Source organism: Mobula birostris, assembly GCF_030028105.1.
Source record: "Mobula birostris isolate sMobBir1 chromosome 11 unlocalized genomic scaffold, sMobBir1.hap1 SUPER_11_unloc_2, whole genome shotgun sequence".
Classification (NCBI taxonomy): domain Eukaryota; kingdom Metazoa; phylum Chordata; class Chondrichthyes; order Myliobatiformes; family Myliobatidae; genus Mobula; species Mobula birostris.
This window is the reverse complement of record NW_027274038.1, coordinates 103,317-120,521: the sequence shown is the minus strand read 5'-3', so window position 1 is coordinate 120,521 and position 17,205 is coordinate 103,317. Positions and strand designations below refer to the sequence as shown.

The following is a 17,205-nucleotide window of genomic DNA, read 5'->3' as shown; positions in this document are numbered from 1 at the left end:
TTCGGCTTGGAGAGCACACCCATTGTTTCTCCTCAGGCACACCTGTAGCTGACATCTTCCTATTCCCAAGCTTGCCAGGAGGCTTTTCTGCCCGCGGACTTTGGCCACGTCCACAAACCTCGTAACCGGTCTTGAGCGGCGCACGTGGCCTCTGCCTTTGTCGCCCGGTGCAGTCCCATCCGCTCGCTCCCTCCCGGAGAGGGCAGAGCCTCCGAAGGAGACCGTTCAGCTGGATGCGCCAGCCAGCTGGGGCACGCAAAGCCGAGAGGCGCGCTCTCTTTGCCGAGTGCAGGGACGCCCTTGAAGGGCCGAGCGGCCTGCTCCCACTCCCCCTGCAGACTTTTGTGCAGACAGGACAGCGTGACCAGCCTCCCACGACCAGGAGAGCAGTGCAAGTTGAGCCAGCCTCTGAGACCGACCTGGGAGCCAGCCGAGGAAGCCGGCAGCCTTGACGTAGGCAGTGTGCCAGTGACGTAGGCGCCCGTAGGTACGGCCCCACTCCCAGATGATTGGTGGATCACTGGCAGCTTTACATAGCCTCTGACAAGTTGCACTCAGGACGGACCAGGTAGGCAACAGCTGTCCAGCACACCCACCGATCCCAGACAACCTAGGGGAGAGCTGCCAGCGGGCCAGGGCAGCAAGGTCTTTGCCAGGCCTCCTGCTTCAATCTAAACACCAGAGGCTAGGCAGGATGTAGCCGACTCAAGAGGCCGCCTGCATCGCTTCTCGGCCTTTTGGCTAAGATCAAGTGTAGTATCTGTTCTTATCAGTTTAATATCTGATACGTCCCTTATCTGGGGACCATATATTAAATTGATTTTTGGAACAGGGAGATGGAATAGGGGCTTGCTCCGTCCACTCCACGCATCGACCCGGTATTGCAGTGCCTCTGGGAACGGTGCACTCCCCTTCTGGGGAATTTCAAAGTAGCAAAGAAAAGAAAAACGACGAAAGCTCCATCAGGCGGCGGCGGCGGCACAGCAGCACAGACAAGCATGCACGCACATGGAGAGAGAGGAGAGCTGCTTGCTCTACACCTCTCCTGTGTCTGTGTCTGTCTGTCGATACAGCTCACTCACTCACTCACTCACGCAATGTGCAGACAACTCAACAACAGCACGGGCATCATATCTGGGCCGTTTGGCTAAGATCAAGTGCACATCCGGGCTGCAACCAGATCAGGTGCTGCAGGCAAGGCAGCAACTTCATGAGAGATGCCCCTTGGCATTCATTCCTGAAGCAAACTGCTCAACCGGCGCACTCATTCTGATGCCTGCTCACTCGGCTGCTGCCTGCACCAAGCACAGAAGCAGAGTGAAGTGGAGCAGGCCGAAAGACCTTTTCTGTCCCGCCACACTCGCTCCACTTCTCAGGCTCAGGCTTCTCAGCTGCTCCTTGAAGCCAACGGAGGACGCGACGGACGGACGGACGGATGGACGGGCGGGCGAAGGAAGGAAGGAAGGAAGGAAGGAAGGAAGGAAGGAAGGAACGAACGATATCGAGTCACTGGCTCTGCTGCAATTTCACCAGCAGCCAGCCAGCCTGTCGGACAGGCAGGCTCGTTCAAGTGTGCCAGCAGCCAGGGCACGCGGACGGGAGGGAGGAAGGAAGGAAGGGAGGGAGGCATCCGATGGAGCCCGGCTACAGAGCAACGGGGCGCCGCCGCCGCCGGCACAACAGGGCCCGGTGCTCCTGCACCCTGCATCCTCCCCGCCTGCACCAGACTGCCAAGACTGCTGCTCTCCTGCCCAGACAGACAGACCAGCTACAAGCATCACCACCTAGCCATAGCATCAGCAAAACTCTGCCTACCTGCCCTGCCCTGGCCTGGCCTGGCCTCCTGGCCTCCTCTGATGCGTCTGCCTGCCCCAGGCCCAAAGCCCCGCCCACCGTTCAAGGTAAGGCAGAGGCACAACCCCCCACTCCACCCACTCAGACCTCCCCAATATACATCGGCAGTGCAGTGCATCTCTAGCCTCGCTCAGAATCACGTCCCAAACCCCAAGATCACTCAAACGTCTCATGCTTACACCTACCTACTCGGCGTCCAGCTTTGGCGCACGTCTCCACAATTGCCACATCCGTCCACGTGCCCCTGCTTCACGCACGGCACTGTGCCTCCCTCCGGCAGGCATTTCGCCGATCCGTTTCCTGTTTCACAACCAAGGCATAATCAGTACCCCTTTCCTTCCACGGCGCGCACACGCGCCCACCCACTCCACCACTGAGCCATGCCGGCCAAAAACGCACCTGCAGAGCAGTGGGGCACAGGGCCGCCGTCAGCCCGCGACACATTTCCCTCCTGCCGTGCCCTCCCTCCTGTTTCTACATCCGTGCACCCACCCCGCTGCAAAACCAGTCAGTCTGCTCAGGCGTCAGCACAGAGGCATAATGAAGGGCCTCGGCCCTTCTCCCTTTACTGCCCTCTGTACAGCTTGGCAGATCCCTCAGCACTCCGTGTGCACGTGTGTCTGTGACTCTGTGTGTGTGTGTGTGTGTGTGAGAGAGAGAGATTGAGTGAGTGAGTGAGTGAGTGAGTGAGTGAGTGAGTGAGTGAGAGAGAGAGAGACAGACCCTGCCAGATCCCTCAGCATTCCATGTGTGTTTGTGTCGGTGGGTGAGAGAGACAGAGACAGAGACAGAGAGACAGACAGACACACACACACACACACACACACACCCACCCACCTCCACACACCCCCGTGTGCACGTGTGTCTGTGACTCTGTGTGTGTGTGAGATTGAGTGAGAGAGAGAGACAGACCCTGCCAGATCCCTCAGCATTCCATGTGTGTTTGTGTCGGTGGGTGAGAGAGACAGAGACAGAGACAGACACAGAGAGACAGACACACACACACACACAAACACACACACACACCCACCCCCACACACCCCCGTGTGCACGTGTGTCTGTGACTCTGTGTGTGTGTGAGATTGAGTGAGTGAGAGAGAGAGACAGACCGACCCTGCCAGATCCCTCAGCATTCCATGTGTGTTTGTGTCGGTGGGTGAGAGAGACAGAGACAGACACAGAGAGACAGACAGACACACACACACACCCACCCACCCCCATCCACCCTGGTAAAAAAAGGTGGTGGGGGAGCAGGGGAGAAGACACCACTGTGTCCAATGATAGCCTGTGCAGACGCAAAGTCTACAGCTTCTGTGAGATGAAACAAACTCAAGCCACTCAACAATTGTAATTCCACACACATCAAAATAAAGGCACAGAGGTGTGAATGGCTGCACTTCAGCCTTCGGCTTGGAGAGCACACCCATTGTTTCTCCTCAGGCACACCTGTAGCTGACATCTTCCTATTCCCAAGCTTGCCAGGAGGCTTTTCTGCCCGCGGACTTTGGCCACGTCCACAAACCTCGTAACCGGTCTTGAGCGGCGCACGTGGCCTCTGCCTTTGTCGCCCGGTGCAGTCCCATCCGCTCGCTCCCTCCCGGAGAGGGCAGAGCCTCCGAAGGAGACCGCTCAGCTGGATGCGCCAGCCAGCTGGGGCACGCAAAGCCGAGAGGCGCGCTCTCTTTGCCGAGTGCAGGGACGCCCTTGAAGGGCCGAGCGGCCTGCTCCCACTCCCCCTGCAGACTTTTGTGCAGACAGGACAGCGTGACCAGCCTCCCACGACCAGGAGAGCAGTGCAAGTTGAGCCAGCCTCTGAGACCGACCTGGGAGCCAGCCGAGGAAGCCGGCAGCCTTGACGTAGGCAGTGTGCCAGTGACGTAGGCGCCCGTAGGTACGGCCCCACTCCCAGATGATTGGTGGATCACTGGCAGCTTTACATAGCCTCTGACAAGTTGCACTCAGGACGGACCAGGTAGGCAACAGCTGTCCAGCACACCCACCGATCCCAGACAACCTAGGGGAGAGCTGCCAGCGGGCCAGGGCAGCAAGGTCTTTGCCAGGCCTCCTGCTTCAATCTAAACACCAGAGGCTAGGCAGGATGTAGCCGACTCAAGAGGCCGCCTGCATCGCTTCTCGGCCTTTTGGCTAAGATCAAGTGTAGTATCTGTTCTTATCAGACCAGAAGGCGGAGGAGGAGAGTTCGCGCTGACGCAGGGGTGGATCCTAATGCTGATTGGCCTCCAATCTAACACCCCATACCAGCGACGACAGCAGTGAGTTAGAAGATGGCAGCAGCGAGCAGTACATCAGCTCGAGGCCAGGGTATCAAGAACACTGTCAGGCTGACAGTGCGAGACCGGAACGGGGGCACCGGCTTCACCCGAGAGACCTTCATCCGGAAGGTCTTGCTGGATTGCTGCGGATTTACGCCCGATGACATCTACTGCGTCCAGGACTTCGCAGGCTTCTTCGATGTCACTTTCCGGCAGGCTGCAGGGTGGCAGAAGCTGTACCAGCAGCTTCAGCTGAAGGGGACAGAGGCGCCGCTGTCGCTGCTGAAAGCACAGCCCCTCTTTGCAACGGCTACGCAACAGGAAAGGACAATCACGGTGCACATGTTCAACCCGCACGTGCCAGTGGTAGATGTCCTTACGTTCCTCGCTCGGTATGTGGAGAGCGTAGGAACACCAGCAGACGTGAAGGACGGGCTGGGAATCTGGACCAGCAAACGGCAGGTGAAGGTGAAGCTGAGGTTGGATTCCAACGGCGGCATCATCCACCCCCCCTCCGTCTTCGCCATCGGAGGGAACCGAGGGTACATGGTGTACGCGGGACAACCCAGGGTGTGCCGAAACTGCGGCAAGGAAGGGCACATCGCAGCCCAGTGCAGGGTGGTGATGTGCAAGAACTGTAAAATGGAAGGCCACCTGACCAAAGACTGCACGCAGGCCAAGGCCTGCAACCTCTGCGGACAGGCCGGCCACCTGTACAGAGCCTGCCCGAAGCGTGGGGGCACCTACGCACAGGCGACCAGGGGAGGTGCTGGCCCTGAAAGGGCCCAGGCTGATGCGGACGTACCCGCCAGCGCTGCAGATGAGGCACCCGACAGGACGGATGACGAGACCAGGGAGGAAGGTGCAAGCACCCCAAGACCTGCCACCCCACTGCAGACCCTCCAGGACCAGGCAAACGACGAGCAGGAGTCCATGGAGGAGGGGAGAGCTGAGGCGGAAACCGAATGGAAGGTCGTGAAACGAAAAAAGACCCAAAAGGCGGCGGCCAAGCGACAGAAGGCGGAGCAACGCCAGAAAAGGGCAGGGAACCACGCAGCCCCTGGTACCCTGTCCTCTTCAGAGGAGGAAGGAGTTGGGGGAGGCCAGCAGCCCCGGCGGAAGAAGCGGCTGGCAGAACAGGTGGAGAGGAGGAGAGAGAGGGGAGAAAGTCTGCTGGCCACCCCCCAAGTACAGGAGGCGGAGAGCAGCAGACGCACAGAGCTCCGGGAACCCGGGAGCAGAGCCACGGCTGGTACCCAGCAGCCGGAAGGGGAAGCAGCCCAGGAAGTCAGCAACCCCCCGGGCCCAGACCCAGAACCAGAACGGCCACACACGGAGGAGTACTACCAGCAGTACCTGAGCCCACAGGAGGTGGAAAACTTCACAAAGGCGGTGGGGATGAAGGCTCAGGATGGCAAGAGTGAGGACGGAGAGCAGCCAAAATAAAAGACTTAACGATGGCAGACCTTAAATTGGCGTGCTTGAATGTGCGAAGTTTGAAGAGTACTGGGCGATGCGTCAGCACGCTCCAGTACCTGGACACTGTAAAGGCCGATGTGACCTTCCTCCAGGAGTGTGGACTACCACATCTCCGTAACTACCGGAGGTGGTCACGGTGGTGGAAAAAAGGTTTGTCGGTGTGGTCGGGGGGCAACGATTGTCGCGCTTCTGGCCTGGGGATTCTGCTGCGGGGAGGCAACTTCTCAATCACCCAAGTGAAAGAGGTGGTTGCGGGGCGCCTCCTGGTAGCAGACGTCAAATACCGGGGCACTCCGCTCCGGCTGATCAACATGTACGCCTCCCCCGTGCGGAGCGAGCGGCTGGCCGTCTTCGAGCAGCTCCCACAGCTGCTGGTGACGACCCAGCCGGTCGTTCTGGCCGGAGACTTCAATTGCACCATTGATGCGGCTGGAGGACCCGGCAGTGCCGACGGCAGGCTAGACAGTACCTCTAGACTCCTGAGGGAAATGGTGAAGACAGCCAAGCTGCGCGACGCCTTTGGCACCCCCACAGGTGGAGCACAGCCGCAAGCCACCTGGACACGATCGGACGGCTCAGCCCGCTCCCGGATCGACTTCCTCTTCCTGTCTGAGTCCCTCACGGTCAGGTCCACTGACGTCACGCCGGTGTTCTTCTCTGACCACTGCCTTCTGAGAGCCACCTGTCACCTACGGGAGGACCAGAAGGCAGGCAGGGGGACGTGGAAGCTGAACGTAAAGCTGCTGACCCCAGAGAACATCGAGGAACTAGAGAGGGAGTACACAGGTTGGAGAACCTTGAAAGCCTTCTTTGATTCCCCGGTTCACTGGTGGGAAGCCACCAAGGAGAACATTAAGAGGTTCTTCATCCGCAAGGGTATTCAGAAGGCAAGGCAGGAGCAGAGGGAACTGCGTAAACTCCAGACAGAGTTGCAGCAACTTCTCCTTCTGCAGTCGAAGGGGGTGGATGTCAGGGAGGAACTGCGAGAGGTGAAGGGCCGGCAAGCCCAGCACCTCGCCGCTGAATCCTCCAAGATCATCTTCCGATCAAGGGTCCAAACCGTGGAGCAGGACGAGACGTGCTCACGCTTCTTCTTCCAAAAGGTGCACAGGGGGAGCTCTGTGATCCACAACCTTAAGGAAGAGGACGGCTCAGTCGCGTCCTCGCAGACCGACATACTGAGGATCTGCAAGTCCTTCTATGCCGGTCTGTACGAGGAAAAGGCCACAGAATCCACAGCCTCCCGCAACTTCCTGTCGTCTATCACGCAGGTCTTAGACGACGGCAAGCGGGAGAGTCTGGATCAGCCACTGACCCTGGACGAGCTGACAGGCTCCATCCGTTCCTTCGGGTCGGGTAAGACTCCCGGAAGCGACGGCTTACCGGCCGAGTTGTACTCGGCTCTGTGGAACTGGATGGGCCCAGACCTGCTGGAAGTGTACAACGCTATGCTTCTGGCCGGCAGTATGTCTGAGTCCATGAGGAAGGGCATCATCACCCTCATCTACAAGCAGAAGGGGGAAAGGGAGGACATTAGGAATTGGAGACCCATCTCTCTCCTGAATGTGGACTACAAGATCCTGTCCAAGGCTATCGCCAACAGGGTCAAGTCTGCTCTGGGACAGGTGATCCACCCGGACCAAACCTGTGCTGTACCGGGCAGGAAGATCTCAGACAGCCTCGCGCTGCTGAGGGACACCATCGCCTACGGGCAGGACAGGGGGGTGGACGCCTGCCTGGTCAGCTTGGACCAGGAGAAAGCCTTCGACAGGATATCGCACACGTACATGGCGGACGTGCTCTCCAAAATGGGATTTGGGGAGGGAATCCGGAATTGGATCAGACTGCTCTACACAGACATCCGTAGTGCAGTCCAGGTCAACGGGTGGGAAACAGACAGCTTCCCCATCAGGTCTGGAGTCAGGCAGGGCTGCCCCCTCTCCCCTGTCTTGTTTGTCTGCTGCATAGAACCCTTTGTGGAAGCCATCAGGAGGGATGAGGGCATAAGAGGGGTGACGCTGCCAGGCAGTGGAGGGACCCAAGTGAAAACCTCCCTGTACATGGACGACGTCACCGTCTTCTGCTCTGATCCGAGGTCAGTTCGCAGGTTGATTGGCACCTGCGAACAGTTCGAGCTAGCGTCGGGGGCCAGGGTCAACCGCACGAAGAGCGAAGCCATGCTCTTTGGCAACTGGCCCGACCGATCCAGCGTCCCCTTCACCATCAGGTCTGACCACGTGAAGGTGTTGGGGATCTGGTTCGGAGGGGCGGAGGCGTGCAACAAGAACTGGCAGGAGCGGACTGCCAAGGTGAAACAGAAACTGGGACTGTGGGGAGGGCGCTCCCTGTCGATAACGGGCAAGAACCTGGTCATCAGGTGTGAGGTGCTCTCAGGGCTGCTGTACTTGGCGCAGGTCTGGCCCGTCCCCCGCTCCTACAGCTCGGAAATCACCCGGGCTGTCTTCAGATTCGTCTGGGGATCCAAGATGGAGCGGGTGAGACGGACCGCCATGCACAAGTCCCTGGACAACGGGGGCAAGAACGTCCCCAATGTCGCCCTCACCCTGATGGCCAGCTTCGTATGTGGCTGCATCAGGTTGTGTGTAGAGCCCAGGTATGTGGGCACCAAGTACCACTATGTGCCCAGGTTCTACCTGTCGCCCTGGCTGCGAAGGATGGGTCTGGCCCCACTCCCGCGCAACGCCCCAGTCAGCTGGTCGTTGCCGGCATACCTATCCCACGTAGCAAAGTTCTTCCAGGAGAACGCCTTTGACCACAAGGCCATCAGGCAGTGGTCGGCACGAAGTGTCCTGCAGGCACTGCAGGAGAAGGACGTGATGGACACAGTGGGGTGGTTCCCTGAGCAGACTGTCCAGTTCATCTGGCAAAATGCCTCATCGCCAGATCTCACCAACAGGCACCAAGACCTCGCCTGGCTGGCAGTGAGAGGGGCCCTCCCAGTCAGAGCCCTCCTGTACGCCCGGAACGTCGTCTCCGCACCCCACTGCCCACGGGAGGACTGCAGTGAGGAGGAGTCTGTGACCCACCTCTTTGCACACTGCCAGTTCGCAAAGAGGGTGTGGAGGAGGATGGACGGGCTAGTGTCACGTTTCATCCCCAGCAGCTGCGTGACAGAGGACTCTCTGATCTACGGGCTGTTCCCGGGGACGCACACGGAGACCAACATCCGGTGCTGCTGGCAGATCATCAACTCGGTGAAAGACGCTCTTTGGTCAGCCCGAAACTTGATCATCTACCAGCACATGGAGATGTCCGTGGGAGAATGCTGCCGACTGGCACACTCTCGGCTGCAGGAGTACGTGCTGAGGGACGCACTGAAACTTGGTGCAGCCACCGCAAGGGCCCGGTGGGGAAGGACCACAGTATAGGTTTCTCCACCCGTGGGAGGGGGAGGGGTCGGTGGGCGAGGAGTATACCCCTCAACAATGAGATGCTAAGCTGAACTACTGGAGTGCCACGTGGGTGGCTATAAACACGGGTATTTTACTGAGTATAATGGAAACGTATGTAAAGGATGAAAAGTTATTGAATGGTTTATTGTATATATTTATTTTTGAATAAAGTATATTTTGAAATAAAAAAAAAAAATCTGTTCTTATCAGTTTAATATCTGATACGTCCCTTATCTGGGGACCATATATTAAATTGATTTTTGGAACAGGGAGATGGAATAGGGGCTTGCTCCGTCCACTCCACGCATCGACCCGGTATTGCAGTGCCTCTGGGAACGGTGCACTCCCCTTCTGGGGAATTTCAAAGTAGCAAAGAAAAGAAAAACGACGAAAGCTCCATCAGGCGGCGGCGGCGGCACAGCAGCACAGACAAGCATGCACGCACATGGAGAGAGAGGAGAGCTGCTTGCTCTACACCTCTCCTGTGTCTGTGTCTGTCTGTCGATACAGCTCACTCACTCACTCACTCACGCAATGTGCAGACAACTCAACAACAGCACGGGCATCATATCTGGGCCGTTTGGCTAAGATCAAGTGCACATCCGGGCTGCAACCAGATCAGGTGCTGCAGGCAAGGCAGCAACTTCATGAGAGATGCCCCTTGGCATTCATTCCTGAAGCAAACTGCTCAACCGGCGCACTCATTCTGATGCCTGCTCACTCGGCTGCTGCCTGCACCAAGCACAGAAGCAGAGTGAAGTGGAGCAGGCCGAAAGACCTTTTCTGTCCCGCCACACTCGCTCCACTTCTCAGGCTCAGGCTTCTCAGCTGCTCCTTGAAGCCAACGGAGGACGCGACGGACGGACGGACGGATGGACGGGCGGGCGAAGGAAGGAAGGAAGGAAGGAAGGAAGGAACGAACGATATCGAGTCACTGGCTCTGCTGCAATTTCACCAGCAGCCAGCCAGCCTGTCGGACAGGCAGGCTCGTTCAAGTGTGCCAGCAGCCAGGGCACGCGGACGGGAGGGAGGAAGGAAGGAAGGGAGGGAGGCATCCGATGGAGCCCGGCTACAGAGCAACGGGGCGCCGCCGCCGCCGGCACAACAGGGCCCGGTGCTCCTGCACCCTGCATCCTCCCCGCCTGCACCAGACTGCCAAGACTGCTGCTCTCCTGCCCAGACAGACAGACCAGCTACAAGCATCACCACCTAGCCATAGCATCAGCAAAACTCTGCCTACCTGCCCTGCCCTGGCCTGGCCTGGCCTCCTGGCCTCCTCTGATGCGTCTGCCTGCCCCAGGCCCAAAGCCCCGCCCACCGTTCAAGGTAAGGCAGAGGCACAACCCCCCACTCCACCCACTCAGACCTCCCCAATATACATCGGCAGTGCAGTGCATCTCTAGCCTCGCTCAGAATCACGTCCCAAACCCCAAGATCACTCAAACGTCTCATGCTTACACCTACCTACTCGGCGTCCAGCTTTGGCGCACGTCTCCACAATTGCCACATCCGTCCACGTGCCCCTGCTTCACGCACGGCACTGTGCCTCCCTCCGGCAGGCATTTCGCCGATCCGTTTCCTGTTTCACAACCAAGGCATAATCAGTACCCCTTTCCTTCCACGGCGCGCACACGCGCCCACCCACTCCACCACTGAGCCATGCCGGCCAAAAACGCACCTGCAGAGCAGTGGGGCACAGGGCCGCCGTCAGCCCGCGACACATTTCCCTCCTGCCGTGCCCTCCCTCCTGTTTCTACATCCGTGCACCCACCCCGCTGCAAAACCAGTCAGTCTGCTCAGGCGTCAGCACAGAGGCATAATGAAGGGCCTCGGCCCTTCTCCCTTTACTGCCCTCTGTACAGCTTGGCAGATCCCTCAGCACTCCGTGTGCACGTGTGTCTGTGACTCTGTGTGTGTGTGTGTGTGTGTGAGAGAGAGAGATTGAGTGAGTGAGTGAGTGAGTGAGTGAGTGAGTGAGTGAGTGAGAGAGAGAGAGACAGACCCTGCCAGATCCCTCAGCATTCCATGTGTGTTTGTGTCGGTGGGTGAGAGAGACAGAGACAGAGACAGAGAGACAGACAGACACACACACACACACCCACCCACCTCCACACACCCCCGTGTGCACGTGTGTCTGTGACTCTGTGTGTGTGTGAGATTGAGTGAGAGAGAGAGACAGACCCTGCCAGATCCCTCAGCATTCCATGTGTGTTTGTGTCGGTGGGTGAGAGAGACAGAGACAGAGACAGACACAGAGAGACAGACACACACACACACACAAACACACACACACACCCACCCCCACACACCCCCGTGTGCACGTGTGTCTGTGACTCTGTGTGTGTGTGAGATTGAGTGAGTGAGAGAGAGAGACAGACCGACCCTGCCAGATCCCTCAGCATTCCATGTGTGTTTGTGTCGGTGGGTGAGAGAGACAGAGACAGACACAGAGAGACAGACAGACACACACACACACCCACCCACCCCCATCCACCCTGGTAAAAAAAGGTGGTGGGGGAGCAGGGGAGAAGACACCACTGTGTCCAATGATAGCCTGTGCAGACGCAAAGTCTACAGCTTCTGTGAGATGAAACAAACTCAAGCCACTCAACAATTGTAATTCCACACACATCAAAATAAAGGCACAGAGGTGTGAATGGCTGCACTTCAGCCTTCGGCTTGGAGAGCACACCCATTGTTTCTCCTCAGGCACACCTGTAGCTGACATCTTCCTATTCCCAAGCTTGCCAGGAGGCTTTTCTGCCCGCGGACTTTGGCCACGTCCACAAACCTCGTAACCGGTCTTGAGCGGCGCACGTGGCCTCTGCCTTTGTCGCCCGGTGCAGTCCCATCCGCTCGCTCCCTCCCGGAGAGGGCAGAGCCTCCGAAGGAGACCGTTCAGCTGGATGCGCCAGCCAGCTGGGGCACGCAAAGCCGAGAGGCGCGCTCTCTTTGCCGAGTGCAGGGACGCCCTTGAAGGGCCGAGCGGCCTGCTCCCACTCCCCCTGCAGACTTTTGTGCAGACAGGACAGCGTGACCAGCCTCCCACGACCAGGAGAGCAGTGCAAGTTGAGCCAGCCTCTGAGACCGACCTGGGAGCCAGCCGAGGAAGCCGGCAGCCTTGACGTAGGCAGTGTGCCAGTGACGTAGGCGCCCGTAGGTACGGCCCCACTCCCAGATGATTGGTGGATCACTGGCAGCTTTACATAGCCTCTGACAAGTTGCACTCAGGACGGACCAGGTAGGCAACAGCTGTCCAGCACACCCACCGATCCCAGACAACCTAGGGGAGAGCTGCCAGCGGGCCAGGGCAGCAAGGTCTTTGCCAGGCCTCCTGCTTCAATCTAAACACCAGAGGCTAGGCAGGATGTAGCCGACTCAAGAGGCCGCCTGCATCGCTTCTCGGCCTTTTGGCTAAGATCAAGTGTAGTATCTGTTCTTATCAGTAGGTATGCCGGCAACGACCAGCTGACTGGGGCGTTGCGCGGGAGTGGGGCCAGACCCATCCTTCGCAGCCAGGGCGACAAGTAGAACCTGGGCACATAGTGGTACTTGGTGCCCACATACCTGGGCTCTACACACAACCTGATGCAGCCACATACGAAGCTGGCCATCAGGGTGAGGGCGACATTGGGGACGTTCTTGCCCCCGTTGTCCAGGGACTTGTGCATGGCGGTCCGTCTCACCCGCTCCATCTTGGATCCCCAGACGAATCTGAAGACAGCCCAAAGTTCTTCCAGGAGAACGCCTTTGACCACAAGGCCATCAGGCAGTGGTCGGCACGAAGTGTCCTGCAGGCACTGCAGGAGAAGGACGTGATGGACACAGTGGGGTGGTTCCCTGAGCAGACTGTCCAGTTCATCTGGCAAAATGCCTCATCGCCAGATCTCACCAACAGGCACCAAGACCTCGCCTGGCTGGCGGTGAGAGGGGCCCTCCCAGTCAGAGCCCTCCTGTACGCCCGGAACGTCGTCTCCGCACCCCACTGCCCACGGGAGGACTGCAGTGAGGAGGAGTCTGTGACCCACCTCTTTGCACACTGCCAGTTCGCAAAGAGGGTGTGGAGGAGGATGGACGGGCTAGTGTCACGTTTCATCCCCAGCAGCTGCGTGACAGAGGACTCTCTGATCTACGGGCTGTTCCCGGGGACGCACACGGAGACCAACATCCGGTGCTGCTGGCAGATCATCAACTCGGTGAAAGACGCTCTTTGGTCAGCCCGAAACTTGATCATCTACCAGCACATGGAGATGTCCGTGGGAGAATGCTGCCGACTGGCACACTCTCGGCTGCAGGAGTACGTGCTGAGGGACGCACTGAAACTTGGTGCAGCCACCGCAAGGGCCCGGTGGGGAAGGACCACAGTATAGGTTTCTCCACCCGTGGGAGTGGGAGGGGTCGGTGGGCGAGGAGTATACCCCTCAACAATGAGATGCTAAGCTGAACTACTGGAGTGCCACGTGGGTGGCTATAAACACGGGTATTTTACTGAGTATAATGGAAACGTATGTAAAGGATGAAAAGTTATTGAATGGTTTATTGTATATATTTATTTTTGAATAAAGTATATTTTGAAATAAAAAAAAAAAAAAATCTGTTCTTATCAGTTTAATATCTGATACGTCCCTTATCTGGGGACCATATATTAAATTGATTTTTGGAACAGGGAGATGGAATAGGGGCTTGCTCCGTCCACTCCACGCATCGACCCGGTATTGCAGTGCCTCTGGGAACGGTGCACTCCCCTTCTGGGGAATTTCAAAGTAGCAAAGAAAAGAAAAACGACGAAAGCTCCATCAGGCGGCGGCGGCGGCACAGCAGCACAGACAAGCATGCACGCACATGGAGAGAGAGGAGAGCTGCTTGCTCTACACCTCTCCTGTGTCTGTGTCTGTCTGTCGATACAGCTCACTCACTCACTCACTCACGCAATGTGCAGACAACTCAACAACAGCACGGGCATCATATCTGGGCCGTTTGGCTAAGATCAAGTGCACATCCGGGCTGCAACCAGATCAGGTGCTGCAGGCAAGGCAGCAACTTCATGAGAGATGCCCCTTGGCATTCATTCCTGAAGCAAACTGCTCAACCGGCGCACTCATTCTGATGCCTGCTCACTCGGCTGCTGCCTGCACCAAGCACAGAAGCAGAGTGAAGTGGAGCAGGCCGAAAGACCTTTTCTGTCCCGCCACACTCGCTCCACTTCTCAGGCTCAGGCTTCTCAGCTGCTCCTTGCAGCCAACGGAGGACGCGACGGACGGACGGACGGATGGACGGGCGGGCGAAGGAAGGAAGGAAGGAAGGAACGAAGGAAGGAAGGAAGGAACGAACGATATCGAGTCACTGGCTCTGCTGCAATTTCACCAGCAGCCAGCCAGCCTGTCGGACAGGCAGGCTCGTTCAAGTGTGCCAGCAGCCAGGGCACGCGGACGGGAGGGAGGAAGGAAGGAAGGGAGGGAGGCATCCGATGGAGCCCGGCTACAGAGCAACGGGGCGCCGCCGCCGCCGGCACAACAGGGCCCGGTGCTCCTGCACCCTGCATCCTCCCCGCCTGCACCAGACTGCCAAGACTGCTGCTCTCCTGCCCAGACAGACAGACCAGCTACAAGCATCACCACCTAGCCATAGCATCAGCAAAACTCTGCCTACCTGCCCTGCCCTGGCCTGGCCTGGCCTCCTGGCCTCCTCTGATGCGTCTGCCTGCCCCAGGCCCAAAGCCCCGCCCACCGTTCAAGGTAAGGCAGAGGCACAACCCCCCACTCCACCCACTCAGACCTCCCCAATATACATCGGCAGTGCAGTGCATCTCTAGCCTCGCTCAGAATCACGTCCCAAACCCCAAGATCACTCAAACGTCTCATGCTTACACCTACCTACTCGGCGTCCAGCTTTGGCGCACGTCTCCACAATTGCCACATCCGTCCACGTGCCCCTGCTTCACGCACGGCACTGTGCCTCCCTCCGGCAGGCATTTCGCCGATCCGTTTCCTGTTTCACAACCAAGGCATAATCAGTACCCCTTTCCTTCCACGGCGCGCACACGCGCCCACCCACTCCACCACTGAGCCATGCCGGCCAAAAACGCACCTGCAGAGCAGTGGGGCACAGGGCCGCCGTCAGCCCGCGACACATTTCCCTCCTGCCGTGCCCTCCCTCCTGTTTCTACATCCGTGCACCCACCCCGCTGCAAAACCAGTCAGTCTGCTCAGGCGTCAGCACAGAGGCATAATGAAGGGCCTCGGCCCTTCTCCCTTTACTGCCCTCTGTACAGCTTGGCAGATCCCTCAGCACTCCGTGTGCACGTGTGTCTGTGACTCTGTGTGTGTGTGTGTGTGTGTGAGAGAGAGAGATTGAGTGAGTGAGTGAGTGAGTGAGTGAGTGAGTGAGTGAGTGAGAGAGAGAGAGACAGACCCTGCCAGATCCCTCAGCATTCCATGTGTGTTTGTGTCGGTGGGTGAGAGAGACAGAGACAGAGACAGAGAGACAGACAGACACACACACACACACCCACCCACCTCCACACACCCCCGTGTGCACGTGTGTCTGTGACTCTGTGTGTGTGTGAGATTGAGTGAGAGAGAGAGACAGACCCTGCCAGATCCCTCAGCATTCCATGTGTGTTTGTGTCGGTGGGTGAGAGAGACAGAGACAGAGACAGACACAGAGAGACAGACACACACACACACACAAACACACACACACACCCACCCCCACACACCCCCGTGTGCACGTGTGTCTGTGACTCTGTGTGTGTGTGAGATTGAGTGAGTGAGAGAGAGAGACAGACCGACCCTGCCAGATCCCTCAGCATTCCATGTGTGTTTGTGTCGGTGGGTGAGAGAGACAGAGACAGACACAGAGAGACAGACAGACACACACACACACCCACCCACCCCCATCCACCCTGGTAAAAAAAGGTGGTGGGGGAGCAGGGGAGAAGACACCACTGTGTCCAATGATAGCCTGTGCAGACGCAAAGTCTACAGCTTCTGTGAGATGAAACAAACTCAAGCCACTCAACAATTGTAATTCCACACACATCAAAATAAAGGCACAGAGGTGTGAATGGCTGCACTTCAGCCTTCGGCTTGGAGAGCACACCCATTGTTTCTCCTCAGGCACACCTGTAGCTGACATCTTCCTATTCCCAAGCTTGCCAGGAGGCTTTTCTGCCCGCGGACTTTGGCCACGTCCACAAACCTCGTAACCGGTCTTGAGCGGCGCACGTGGCCTCTGCCTTTGTCGCCCGGTGCAGTCCCATCCGCTCGCTCCCTCCCGGAGAGGGCAGAGCCTCCGAAGGAGACCGTTCAGCTGGATGCGCCAGCCAGCTGGGGCACGCAAAGCCGAGAGGCGCGCTCTCTTTGCCGAGTGCAGGGACGCCCTTGAAGGGCCGAGCGGCCTGCTCCCACTCCCCCTGCAGACTTTTGTGCAGACAGGACAGCGTGACCAGCCTCCCACGACCAGGAGAGCAGTGCAAGTTGAGCCAGCCTCTGAGACCGACCTGGGAGCCAGCCGAGGAAGCCGGCAGCCTTGACGTAGGCAGTGTGCCAGTGACGTAGGCGCCCGTAGGTACGGCCCCACTCCCAGATGATTGGTGGATCACTGGCAGCTTTACATAGCCTCTGACAAGTTGCACTCAGGACGGACCAGGTAGGCAACAGCTGTCCAGCACACCCACCGATCCCAGACAACCTAGGGGAGAGCTGCCAGCGGGCCAGGGCAGCAAGGTCTTTGCCAGGCCTCCTGCTTCAATCTAAACACCAGAGGCTAGGCAGGATGTAGCCGACTCAAGAGGCCGCCTGCATCGCTTCTCGGCCTTTTGGCTAAGATCAAGTGTAGTATCTGTTCTTATCAGTAGGTATGCCGGCAACGACCAGCTGACTGGGGCGTTGCGCGGGAGTGGGGCCAGACCCATCCTTCGCAGCCAGGGCGACAAGTAGAACCTGGGCACATAGTGGTACTTGGTGCCCACATACCTGGGCTCTACACACAACCTGATGCAGCCACATACGAAGCTGGCCATCAGGGTGAGGGCGACATTGGGGACGTTCTTGCCCCCGTTGTCCAGGGACTTGTGCATGGCGGTCCGTCTCACCCGCTCCATCTTGGATCCCCAGACGAATCTGAAGACAGCCCAAAGTTCTTCCAGGAGAACGCCTTTGACCACAAGGCCATCAGGCAGTGGT

The 17,205-nt window shown here is 58.2% G+C and overlaps 2 non-coding genes and 4 pseudogenes across 2 annotated transcripts; all 6 read left to right on the top strand.

Annotated features, from left to right (window-relative positions):
* The first annotated feature begins 721 nt into the window (after nt 1–721).
* LOC140192227 (U2 spliceosomal RNA) lies at nt 722–912 on the top strand. The gene has a single exon (XR_011884163.1). It is a non-coding gene; the product is annotated as a U2 spliceosomal RNA (small nuclear RNA).
* Nucleotides 913–3,979: 3,067 nt separating this feature from the next.
* LOC140192202 (U2 spliceosomal RNA) lies at nt 3,980–4,111 on the top strand (annotated as a pseudogene).
* Nucleotides 4,112–9,172: 5,061 nt separating this feature from the next.
* On the top strand, nt 9,173–9,368 carry LOC140192191 (U2 spliceosomal RNA). The gene has a single exon (XR_011884142.1). It is a non-coding gene; the product is annotated as a U2 spliceosomal RNA (small nuclear RNA).
* Nucleotides 9,369–12,413: 3,045 nt separating this feature from the next.
* On the top strand, nt 12,414–12,526 carry LOC140192207 (U2 spliceosomal RNA; annotated as a pseudogene).
* A 1,059-nt stretch (nt 12,527–13,585) lies between these two features.
* LOC140192195 (U2 spliceosomal RNA) lies at nt 13,586–13,765 on the top strand (annotated as a pseudogene).
* Nucleotides 13,766–16,822: 3,057 nt separating this feature from the next.
* Nucleotides 16,823–16,935, top strand: LOC140192206 (U2 spliceosomal RNA; annotated as a pseudogene).
* Nucleotides 16,936–17,205: the final 270 nt, after the last annotated feature.